Below are 13,823 nucleotides of genomic sequence, written 5' to 3' on the forward strand. Positions count from 1 at the left end.
AGTTAGTTAGATTTCATGGTGTTCTGTAGTCCATTATCTCAGATAGAGGTACCCAGTTCACCTCTAATTTATGGAAGGCCTTCCAAAAGGGTCTTAGTACCCGAGTTAATCTCAGTATAATCTTTCACCCTTAGACAGATGGTCAAATAGAAAAGACCATTTAGACTTTAGAAGATATACTGTGAGCGTGTGTGATAGACTTTAAGGTAGTTGGGTTGACCACTTGTCTTTGATTGAATTCGCATATAACAACAGCTATCATTCCAGCATTCAGATGGCTCCATTTGAAGCACTTTATGGGAGGAGGTGTAGACCTCCCATCGATTGGTTTGAAGTAGGTTAGGCCATAGTGGTAGGACTTGACTTAGTATTTGATACCTTAGAGAAAGTTCACTTAATTAGGGAAAGGCTTCAGACAACTCAGAACCGATAGAAATCGTACGCAGATGTACACAGAAAGGATCTCGAGTTTGAGATTGGTAATTTTGTTTATTTGAAAATCTCTCCTTTAAAGGGAGTGAAGAGGTTTGGCAAGAAGAGAAAACTCAGTCTTCGATATGTAGGTCCTTACCGAATTCTCAACTATTTCGAAAAGGTAGATTACGAGATTGAGTTGCCATCAGACTTAGCTTCAGTGCATTCAGTGTTCCATGTATCCTTTATAAAGAAACGCATAGGTGACTCAGCAGTCGTTGTCTCTATAGAGTGCATCAATATTCATAAAAGACTCTCTCATGAAGAGATCTGTGTCAAAATCCTTGATTATCAAATTCGTAGACTGAGGAACAAAGAAGTTCCTCTAGTCAAAGTTCTTTGGCAGAATCAGTCCTCACTTCTTCTATACAAATTAAGACTCAACTCAAGGTAACAGTTTCCCCTTGAATTTACCCAGTCTCATGTTCAAATATAGCTACCAACATGGTATCAATTAACATTTCATACTCAGTCATGCATTCAAAAATCAGTTCAGTCATGTACTTATGTATCAGGCATGTATGTTCAGTATATAAACTCAACTTATCAGTAATCATAGTCATACATTCATGAATCATGTCCAACTATACATGCATGTATAAGATATGCATATTCAGTATGATAATTCAATATATCAGTAATTTTAGTCATGAAATCATGCTTCAGTTGTGCATGTCTAGTGTCTAAATCTAGTCTATCAGTATTCTCAGTTTAATCATTCTCATTTGAGGATGAATGTTCCCAAGGGGGAGATATTGTAAGACCCCATAAAATCCTAAGCTCAACTAAGTCTTTTAAGGTTGCTAAGGGGTCCCAAACTTAGAAAATTCTAGCTAAGTCTTTAGACTAAGTATTATTTTGGCCTTCTTAAGTTGGCAACACTATTTCAGGACTCTTATGACCTTAAAAAGTATCAATCTTTAGATTGTTTCATGATCAGGAATGTCGCTAGGTGTTTTTAGATGAGTTTTGCATTTTTTGGACCTCGTTTGAACCTTGTTTGGGAATCTAAAATAGTGCAACAACGCGATTTCAGCAAGGCACGTCGGCCATCGCGTCGATCAATATTTTCCTTGGCTCTCAGTGGCAATTCCAGTGAACCAATGTAGACTCCACAAAGTGCATTGGCCATCGCATCAATGCCAATGATGCGGCACGTTGGTCTACGCGTTGACAGTCTGGCTTTTTGTAATTAAAAGTCACGTCCTCAGGGGTATTAGGGTCTTTTTCCCACCCCTATTCAGCCCTAAAGCACGAGATTCACCCTATATTGTACAAAATATACTTAATTTCTATCAAATTTCTCAAGAACAAGAACCCTAGGTGATTTAATTTCAAGGCCAACACTCAAGATTTCCACAATTTTCTTCAGGAATTTTGCAACCAAGGTATGTCAAGTGTTCATCCCAGGGTTCCTTCCACCCTTGGAGTCCAAGAAACTCTTTTAAACTTCAAGTATCTTGATTTTATGCTATCCATGATTTGGATTCAAGAGTATGAATGATTATAATATTGATTAGATTTCTATTCCATGATTAAGTGCAAGAATTATGTAGAAACAACTATTATGTATGTAGTACATGTGAATTCATGTTAATGCCTTGAAATTGTTATGCTCATGTGTTGATTAGTACTATGTGCATATACAATGCCTTCCAAGTGTTTGATGAGTTATTCATGAGAATTAAATAATGAAATTATATCATGTTAGTATGTATTCAAGTTCATGTCATGCAAGTGTTTGCTAGAATGTCTCAATGAAGGAATGATGATCAAGTAGTTGTTTATCATGTTTCAAGATTGCGCTATGTCTTATAATTTATGCTATCGAGTCCCGAGGGTATTTAATACCTAATAATTTAGCTAATTACCTAGAGCTATGGTTAGTTTCAGGATAGTATCAGTCATGTTACGATCAGTAGTACTCTTAGTCAGTTACAGAACTCAAGAAAAACTCAGTAGACTCAGTACCAGTCCAGTCCAGTTCAGTATTCAGTTTAGACCTCAGTAAATTTAGCCAGTTAATATAATTCAGTAGTATTCCATCAATCAACGAAACTCAGTGAACTCAGTTCAGTTAGACAGTATAATCAGTTACAGTTCAGTTAAGCCTAGTATAAACTAGGAAATCAGTTCAGTGGCTATTTATATGGGAGTAGGATTCAGTACCGAGTTAACCCAGGGATAGGGACATTCCTTCCAGTAGAGGGTTTGACCCTTAGTAGCAATCCCTGCATTAAAGAACTACGTAGCCAGCATAGGTTGAGATATCTTCATGTCAGACTAGGGTTGATACATCTCGTACGAGTTTTCCTGGCAGTGAGGGTTAATGAAAGAGCTTTCTATCAGAGGGGGATAACTCATAGCTTGTATTTACCCGTGGCACAGTAATGACACCCTTCCAACTGGGGTTATAGGTTAGAACCCAATCTATTCAAAAAGGGGCATGTCAGTTAGATGATTACCTCCCACAGTCTCAGTTTTATATTCAGTCTCAGAATAGAATCAGTTCAGTTTTATAGATTTAGGACTGTTAGATACAGTCACTCAGTTCAGTAAGAACTCAGTATAGTTCCACAGGATCAAGACTGTCAGATACAGTCCCTTTGTTATCAGCTAAACTATATCAGTTAACTCAGACATCAATAAATCAGTAATTCAGAACTCAGTATCAAGTGTTATCATGATCTCAATTATAGGATACGTATTCATGCATGTATTCTTATTCAGTTATATTCATGTCATTCAGTCGGTATTGTTAATGCATATTAACTCATGTATTTTAGTCTACCTCACTTAGTATACGAGTACATTTAAAGTACTAATGCATACCTTTCTTTTGCACTATGATATTTTATATCATAGGTTCAGACGTGCAGGATCCCGATCATACTTAGCAGTTCAAATATTCAGCTGATAGAGTTAGTGGTGAGTCCTCTTAGTTTGAGGACATGATGATTATTTCAGTAGTTTGGCTTATTTCAGTAGTTCAAAATTAGTTGGGGACTTGTCCCATCAACTCCATATTTTAGACAATTTAGAGGCTTTTTTAGAATAGAGTATTTTCAGACAGACGTATCAAATTTGGTATTTGTTATACCGTATTCAGTTTTATTATAGTATTGAACCTTATGGCATGTTTTCTGCCTAATTTCTGCATACTACAATATTATTATTCTGTTATTGCAGCAAGTACCAGTCATAGGTTAGCTTGTGGTCCTTCGGCATTATGAGCACCATGTAGTGTTTGAGGTACAGACTCGAGGCGTTACACCAGAATTTCATCTATGAAGACAGTGATGAATAGATTAAGAAACTGATAAAAGACCCTGTTCATCAAATCCATGAATTCCATTGAGGCATTGGTCAATCCAAAAGACATAACCAGAACCTCAAAATTCCCATATCGAGTACGGAAAGCAGTCTTAGGGATATCCTCCTCCCTAATTATTATCTGATGATACCTAGACCGAAGATCAATCTTGTAGAGAAACTTAGCACCTTGTAATAGATCAAGTAAATCATCTATCCTTGGAAGAGGGTACTTATTCTTTACCATCACCTTATTCAACTACTGTTAATCAATAAAAATCTAAAGCTAACCATCCTTTTTATGCGCAAATAACACTGATGCCCCCACGAGGACATACTAGGACAGATAAAACCCTTATCTAAAAGATCCTTTAGCTGCTCCATAAGCTCCTTCAACTCATCTGGAGCCATTCTATATGGAGGATTAGAAATTGGACGAGTATCCAAACCAAGATCAATCCCAAACTCAATTACCCTAATAGGAGGAAAACTAGGGAGGTCATCAGGGAAGACCTCAGGAAATTCATTCAACACTGGGACAAAATGCAAAGAAGGACCATTCAAGTTAGAATCTTTAACTCAGACTAGATAATAGACACACCCCTTGGAGATTAATCTCTGAGCTCTAAGATACGACATGAACCTCAACTTAGGAGCTAGGGAACCTTCCTCCCACTAAATAACTAGCTCATTAATGAATTTAAAGACAACCTTATGGGTTTGATAATCTAGAGAAGCATAGCACAATTACAACCAATCCATCCCTAATATGGTATCAAAATCCACCATATCTAATTTGAACAAACCCACCACAGTTCTTTACTACCAATAGATACCACACACCCTTTATAGACTCTTCTACAAATCATAGTCACCTACCGAGGTAGAAATAAAAAAAGGATGAGTGTGTTTAGGTGGGTTTAAAACACACTCGGGACCAAAACCAAACTGCACACCTATGAATGGGGTCAAATAAGAAAAAGTAGACCCCAGATCAAGTAAAAAGTACATATCAGGGGAAAAGAGTTTCAATATATCATTCACGACATCAGACGATGTCTCATAATCCTATCAAGTAGTGATAGAATAAAGATAGTTTCAACTAGTGTTGAGGCTAGATGGTACACCATTTAATGTTGGAGATAAAGAAGAGTCAACTGGAACCTTTTTTCCCTAGAGGCAACCTTACCAATAGAACAATTTATATGCATATGCCATGGCTGGCCATAGTTGAAGTACCTGTCCCTTCCCTCATCATAGAAACCCTGATGCAATCAACCACAAAATCTACAAAGAGGATATGATAAAGCAAACTGAGCCTCACTCGCCTTAGATTGGGCATCCTGCTCCCTAAAGTTGTTTCCACCATAGAAATGCCTGTTACCCAATGGCTTTGGGTAGGGAGCACTAGACATTGAGTACGACCTAGAATTGCCCCACTTCTTCTTGGGCCATATTTCACCATCCCTACCATACTACTATTTGCCACCACCCTGCTAAGAAAATCTAGATTGCTTTCCCTGCCTCTCTACTATCTCAGGTTGCTTATTTTTCTATTCCTTAATTTATAGCATATACGCAACCAACCTGGAGATATCTATGTCCTTGTTCAACAAGGCATCCATACTCTCCAAAATCAAGTCTCTGGATAACCCAGAAGAGAACTTTATCCCAGCCCTCTTTCTAGAACCTAACTTCAAAGCATACACAATAACTGGTGAAACTTTAAGGCATACTCCTTGGCAGGCATCTTACCCTACTTTAGATTAACAAACTTTCCCTCTTTCACCTTCCTCAACTCCTAAGAAAAGAAATAGTTCAGAAAGGCATTAGAAAAATCCTCCCACAAAGATGACTCAACATCGCCACTATTTCCTAATCTCACTTCTCGTATGAATGACAAGCCATAACCTTCATCTGGTAGGTGGTAAAATCCATGCCCTCCATGTTAGTGGCATGCATAACTCAAAAAATTTTCTCCATATCATCCAGAAAACCTTGAGGATCTTCCTCAAACCTAATAATAGTAAAGGTCAAAGAATTCAACATCTTGAAATGGCCAACCTTTGTAGCCTCAGAAGATAGAGTAATAGGAACACTGTGCTCAGACTGAGAATCTACTAACTATGCAAATATATGAATAGACTAGAAAAACTCAGCGTTCGTTACTTCAGCCTGAGGAGCTCGAAAAAGACAAGAGAGAACTAGTGGAACTCTAGGACAATCAGAAATTGGACCCCTAGACATAGTCTAGACCTCATAAATAGAACCGATCCCAACAACATTCTCCTTAGGTAGGACAAAGAAGATTCTGTGAGCTTCAGATCTTTGAGAAGGCATATCTAAAAAGTGAACAAACAAAATTAGAGAAGATTCAAGGACCTTAGACTCTACATCTTAAAAATAGATCACAAGAAAAAGAAACATTCCTAAATGCCTTATAGCCTCTCCCTTAGGAGTGTGACATATTACACACACTTAAAAGAGACTATACTTGACACAGATTTATGGATTCCCAATTGATCATGAACCTAAGGCTCGGATACCAATATGACATAACTCAAAATAGGTCTTAGTTATTTCGGCTACCTTAAGTCCAACCAGGATAGAATACCACCCCTAATACCCAACCATAACCGCCCTGCACCTTATGTTAGATGAATTTTGAAAATATAATAAGATAGAAAAATAATAAATCAAAGTCATTAATTAAAGTCTATAACCATAATCTAACAACCTCAATAAAATATCCAACAAGTGCTAATAGCGACACTACCCTTACCTATAGTAGTTCAACATATCCTCTATCTAAAATCAAAGAACATTTAATTGGGATATGCCTCTGACCATAGCCAAAGAAAAGATAGAAGAAATAAAATAATGTAAAGAAGTCCACAGTATGAAATAGAGTCTTTTATAGTATGAATGCTCACCACTTTTGTCTTACACAAAGTTTTCCCCAAATCCAAGTATCTAAGCACGAGTAGTATGGATGGTTCCCGCATCATGTGGGGACACTATGCACGAAGATGGCTAACAGAATAAACACTAGTATTTACTTTGGAGTAAGGATGAATAATGGCATAATCCCAATCTCTGGGATAGGTCTATATCCATTTCCACCCAAATGAGTTGAATCATCCAATACCTACCCATTACCGATACCAACCAAACCATAATCCAGAACTATAACCATATGATTTTTATAATAATTATTTATAATTCCAAAATTAAAAAGGATGAAATAGTGAGAAATTTAGTCCAATGATATCAGCTTCAATGCCAATGCAAATACTAAGGCTGATATCAGTACCGATGCTGCCCATACCAACCCATAGTAGTTCCACAAAATTCTCTAACCAAAGAAAATATCCAATTTGGAAATATCCCTAACCAAAGCCAAAACCAATATCCATAAAATAACCAAAGTATATGAAAATGTCAATAAAATAAAATGGAGCCTTTTAGAAATATTGAAGCTCATTACTTCAATCAAAAATATGATCTCAAAATCCAATAACTATGTAGGAGGAGTAGAATAGTTTATTACTGCATAGCATAGGGATACATCTGCCCAAAGATGGGTTAGCAGGTGAACGCTAGCATGAACTTAAAATAAGGATAAAATAATGTCATCTAGTAAAACCAAGTATACCAACCATATACATATAAACCAAACATATATATAACTATGCCTAGAAAGAGAACCGAGTTTAGCATGCATTTAAAATATTAACTTGGGTATGTGTAGCTTAACCGTCCTTAACCATAAAACAACATAACCAACCATTTAAAACCATCATTTAAGCATTTAATAATGTAATTAAAACATAGAACAACATAACCAACCATTTAAAACCAAAACCCCCAATGCATATTTGAAAACCCCAAAACCATACAATAAATCATTCCATGAAAATATTACAGAAAACTATGACTTTAGTTGGAACTAACGCTGAGAGAAAGTACATTCCATAATTAAGAAGAAAATAGAGAGAGTTCACCAACACAAGTCCTAAATTAATCCGTAAGATGAAACCCTAGGTTTCTTTATCAAAGAACTTTAGAAAGTACTAGAGAGTGTTATCTAAGTGTTAATCAACAGAATAATAGGAAAAATAACATCCAATCTGAGTTAAAAGTCATGGAGCCTTATTAGGTTAAGTGGGGGAAATGTCCCGATTGCCTTCACTTAAATTGCATAAAATTTCCGTTAGGGGGTACGACTAACCATACCAGTCGTACACTTCAATATGAGTGGTACCCACCACTCATACCCTAGACCTTCCCTATAGACCCAACACTCTCTAAGGTACAACGTACCCAAACCAAGTTGTACCTAAAGCATAAAACTAGTACCCTTGACCCATACCCACTGGCAGAATAGGAACACAAGAGGTTTGAACTCTGTCCACTATATAATTCTATGGTATGACTCATACCCTGGCTTACGGCTCATGGTTAGCCACTCGTACTCATATCCAAGTTAAGCTACCATGTCTAAGATTAAGTGAAGGAAAAACCTCAAACCTGACGACCCGTATCCTCCAATACGACTCATATAAACTAAGTCATGACCAACCCAGAAAAAATATACCCCTATATACGACTAGTACTCCTTATTCATATCTTGTACAAAAAGTAGAAATCAAGGATATTTTCTAAGGGTAAAAAATCAAGGGTGTTATACTTATCTTCAGGAGGCTATAGGATATTTTTAGTAGATCTTTGCTTCATTCACTTATTTCATGGTAAGATTTAGAGTTGGCTTTGTATAATTTCCTTGGTTTAAATTTTTCACAGATGGTTGGGAGCATGCTACAACTACTTGAGATGAGGACCTTGAGTCCATGACAATGTATCCTTTCATAGTTCATTGATGTCTTAGAGATCGAGGGAATCCAAGAGAGGTAGCCCCATCTAGAGATTCAGTTATTTGGCCTTTATTAGACCCTATTCCATATTCTACGCTAGAGATTCCTACACATCATCTAATGGTGGGCTAGAGACCATCCTTGGCTCCATTGGGTGTTTAATTCATCATCATATCTCAAGGATTAATTTGTTCATTTCTTTGGATTAGTTGGTAGTGAATAGTTTGATGGTGGGAAGTTTGTAGATCAAATTAGTACTGAGGCAGAAGTGCAACCTATAGCTATAGCCCCAGGGTTGAGATTCCTCCTGCACTAGTAGTTGCTCAGTCAGTAGTTTCCCAACCTGCTATATCTTTTGAAGAATAAAAGATGTTAGGTATATTGTTTTGACTGACTCCTCCTAGGTTCTTTGGTGAATTAGGCAATGATACTAATATGTTCTTAGTTTTTTGCAAGGATATTCTCCATAATTTCGGCCTAGTTAAGACTCGTGGTGTGGATTACACTACTTTTTTTCAGTATTTGGAAGCTAGACAATGGTGGAGATATTATTTTTGTTCCAGGATAGTTGGATCACTTCCGTTGATATGGACTCAGTTCTCTGAGGTCTTCTTCAAGAAGTATACATCGCGCATCCTAAAGATCATTTGAGAGACCTATTCTCGATATTGGAGAAAGGTTATATGACTGTTCTCAGGTAGTGAATCTTTTCATTTAAAACCCTAGTTAAATTAAGCCTTTAAGGTTCCTAGGGGCTATCATTTTTTAAATGACCTCATTTTAAAAATTTGATGCAATCATTGAGTCTGAAAAATAAAAAATTACTTTGTATCATAAATGTTTTGTTTCTATGGGATCCTAAATGAATCTTGAGGTTTCATTCAAAGATATTTGGTCCATTAACATTTGCCAGTTTACTGATATTAGGTGCATGCCTTTCTTATTTGCATTTGTGGCCATACCTCTTGATCTTGGTCATATTTATATGTTCAATCACAAATATTCACCCAGATTTGGACTTATTCTAAGAGCTATAATGTGCTATTCTAAGTGTAGTTAAGCTTTAATTGTATCTATAGACATGATTAGCATTTGTAGGAATGAATTATGATAGAATTAAACATGATTTGACACATTGATGAGGTATAATGGTAAAGGGAGAAAACAAAGGCATTGAAACATGGCTTGAGAAGGCAAACTAAAAGTTTGTACTTCTGATTTATGCAATCATCGCGTCACATTGGCTGACAAAATGGCATCTGCCAGATTCCAGTATGTTACCGTGATATCACTGCTTCGCGGTGAGAGGACCATTCATATTTGTCAAAATCCAGAATGTTAGCATGATATTATCACCTCACGGAGAAGGTGGAAGTGCTAGTTTTTGAAGTTTGCAGATCAGCACATCACTATGGTGAAGGAATTCATATTTGTCAAAAACCACTAGCTCACCGCAATTGCACTGCATCATGGTGAGGATCCAAATTGCAATTGTCACAAAACAGTAACCTTCTACGATTGCATAGATTTTATGCGGATTATGGCGTTAGACAACATAGCGCATCGCACTACTTGAAAAAATAGAGATTATTTTTCCCAGGTATAAAAGGAATAATTCATTACAATTAAACATACTTTGGAAAGCATAGCAGTGGAAGAAAAACATAAAATTCTCTTTTTCGATTCCTAGATTTTCTTTTCAACTTTTTTACCTCTAGATTAATTACTTATTATTGATTTTAAATTCAAACATAAGTGGCTAAACACCATTGTTTTAGGGTTGAGGCTAAGAACATGATTACTTTTTGATATTCTTTATCGTAGTTTCTTGTTGGATTATCGTATGGGTTATTCTTAATTTCTTGAGCTTACTATTTTGATGAGTGTCAACCATTAGAATAAATCTATATTTCTATGTGAATTCGGTAGGAGAATTATTGAATAGAACAGAGAAATTAAGGAGCAAGGTTCTCAACCTTTCATTAAATAGAGAATTTGAATTAGCACCAAAGATAGGGATATACCTAGGAGGCTTGTTTGGTTCAACTGCAAGAATATAGATGTATGCATATAAATGAATTATTTCATCTTTGTGGGAGCTGTAGTTCCAATATTTAGATGGATAGAAGATTTGAGGTCAGGAGACCAAGATCGTACCATAAACCTTGCAAATCAATAACCCAACAACTAACTAGAATTTAATAAGAAGATAGAATTGTATGATTATTAGATGTGCCTCAACCCTAGAATTCTAATCATTACTGTTCACAACCGTTACTTGCTTTAGTATTGTCACAAATTACTATTTTTTATTTATTTATGTTTTTTATTCAAAACTTAATAATCATCTTGATACTTTATAACACTTAAGACTTCCTTGTCTAAAACTAAAGTTGGTTTAATTTCTAGTTGCATAGTCCTTGTGGGAACGATGTCCGACTGTCTAAGTCACTGTATTACTTGTATGATCGTGTACACTTGCTTGTGTATTTGAGCGCTTGTAGGGGACTAGTATTATTAGTAATTTTCTAAATTATTGGTTTTTGATAATAAGTTCAAGTGTTAATAACTTGATCTTAGCGGCTGAATTTTTACAGGATTAGCTGAATATAGGACTGGCGAGAGATAGAGAGTTGGTAGAACCTTTTTCTAAACCAGAATTGATATTTTAATAGAGGTGAAGAGCGATGTATCCCATTCAACAAGTTCAAATGGATAAAAGAAGAGATGCAAATATTGTTGATCCAAATGATCCTGTTGATCCAAATGCCGAACATGTCCCAACTGCTGCTGCTCAACCAGCTACTAGGCCTATTTGTGAGGTGGGAATCCCTCTCACAAACTATGTGACTAACAATATTCGCAAGCCCGAGCCAGGTGGCTAGTTTTAATTAAAGCAGAATATAGTGTAGTTGCTGAATTCGGCTAGGTAATTTTCTAACCTTTCACATGAAGATCCACAATAATACATATAGACCTTTCTTGAAATAAGCAATACTTACATTCCTACTGGGGTGAATACTGATTATGTCAGACTGATGCTCTTCCTTTTTTCTTTAATTAGGGAAGCGAGAAGTGGTTATATTATGAACCACCACTCTCCATCACTTCTTGGAAAGATCTAGCTCGAAAGTTCCTTATTCAATTCTTTCCATCTAGGAAGACTGCATGTTTGAGAAGTGAGATTCTGAGTTTCAAATAGAAAGAGAAAGAGAATCTCTACCAAGATTGGGAGAGATTTAAGAGTATGCTCAGAAATTGCCCTCACAATCATCAGTCTAATGATGTTTTTGTTTATACTTTCATTGAAGGGATAGAGCCAAATACCAAGATTCTCTTGGATTCAGCAGTAGGTGGCTAACCTCTTGATAAGACTTATAATGAATTGTACACACTACTAAATCAGATTTCACAAGGGAACCCTAAATGGCATGCTGATTTGAGGAGTGTTCCTAAAAAGGTTACAGGTGTGTTAAAGGTCAATCAATTCACTACTCTATCAGCTCAACTTGCAGCAATTCAAAATTAGATGATTACTTAGTTGAACAACATAAACATGGGGGTTTCACAAGCAGAAGCTATAGCTAATGCAGTTTAACAAGTGAATTATTGGTGTGAGGTTTGTGGAAGTAGTGAACATACGACAGATGCTTGTGCGGGTAATCTAAATTTTGGTAAATATGTGGGAAATACAAATCATCCAGATAATAGAACTTTGGTAACACATATAATCCCAACTAGTGCATTCATCCCAATTTCTCATGGGGTGGAAATCAGGCACAAAATAATAATAAATAAAATGAATAATAGGTTCAGAATAATCAAGCTACTACTCATACAAGTAATATAGAGGAGATGATGAAGCTACTTTTAGCCAATCATGCACTGTTTGTAGTAGATTTAAAGAGTAAACAGTTGATCACTATGAATTCAGAGCTACAACTCGGTCAGATTGCTAGAGCAAAAAATACAAGACCTCAATGTGTCTTACCTAGAGATACAAAGGAAAATCCAAAGTAGGTAAATGTAATTATAACAAGAAGTGGGTTTCCGTTAATGCAGGAGGTACCTGAGCAGGTTAGTCCCACATCTAATGATGATGATCTTAAAGTCAATAATAATAAAAAGTCAAAGAAAAAGCTGCAAGTGATGAAATTCAATTGAAGAAGAATAATATACCCTTACCCTGCCCTCAAAAGCAAAAGAAGCACCAAGAAGAGGCCAGTTACAAGAAGTTTTTAGATCTTCTAAAGCAGATTCATGTGAATCTTCCTTTTGTTGATATTCTACAGAGTATTCCAAGATATGTAAAATACCTGAAGGACATTGGCAAACAAGAACCGATTGATGGAATATGCTACAGTTGCAATTACTGAGGAGTGCACATCCAAGATACAGAACAAACTACCCACAAAGCTGAAGGATCCAGGTAGTTTTAATTTCAAGATCACTATTAGGTAGAACATCAGTTCTCATGGGTTGTGTTACTTGGTGGCTAGCATAAAAATCTTATTCCCACATCTTAATACTGAAAGATGGGTCGTGGGACCCCACAACTATTTTTTTGAAGTTGGCTGATAGGTCCCTTACTAGGCTGACTGTATTTATTGAAGATGTTTTAGTGCATATGGGATCACTGATCTTACCAGTAGATTTTTGGATTCTTGACTTTGAAGTTGAGTTGGTTTTTCCATTTATTTTGGGATTCCCTTTCATAGCGATAGGGAAGTCACTAATTGATATAGTAGCAAGGAAGATGACATTGCGAGCACATGATAAGGTGGAGGTTTTTGATGTATACAAGGTACTAAAATTACCAGCTATATATGAAGAATTGTCTTTCATATCAGTTATTGGCTTTGCATCTGAGCTATATATGTTATTATTTATTTATCTACTAGAGCGAGCTTTGATGGGTAGTGATATTTATGAAGATGTAGAGGCACTGGAATTGGTCCAAGTCATGAATTTAGTTGTGGTTAAATAAGAAAGCTACCTTTTAAACCATTGAATAGGCCAATTGCCCATCTCCCAAAGCTTTAATTAATGAAGCTCCAAAATTGGAGCTTAAGGTTCTTCCTGCTCACTTGAAATATGTTTACCTTGGTAACAATGATACCTTGCATTTTATTTTGTTTATAGGTTTATCTGATATGCAGGTTA

At 36.2% G+C, this 13,823-nt stretch overlaps 1 non-coding gene across 1 annotated transcript; it reads right to left on the reverse strand.

Moving 5' to 3' along the window:
* Window positions 1–11,829: 11,829 nt before the first annotated feature.
* Window positions 11,830–11,936, reverse strand: LOC124886814. Its single transcript, XR_007044221.1, has one exon. It is a non-coding gene; the product is annotated as a small nucleolar RNA R71 (small nucleolar RNA).
* Between the last annotated feature and the right edge of the window lie 1,887 nt (window positions 11,937–13,823).

This window comes from Capsicum annuum, chromosome 8 (assembly GCF_002878395.1).
Source record: "Capsicum annuum cultivar UCD-10X-F1 chromosome 8, UCD10Xv1.1, whole genome shotgun sequence".
Taxonomy (NCBI): domain Eukaryota; kingdom Viridiplantae; phylum Streptophyta; class Magnoliopsida; order Solanales; family Solanaceae; genus Capsicum; species Capsicum annuum.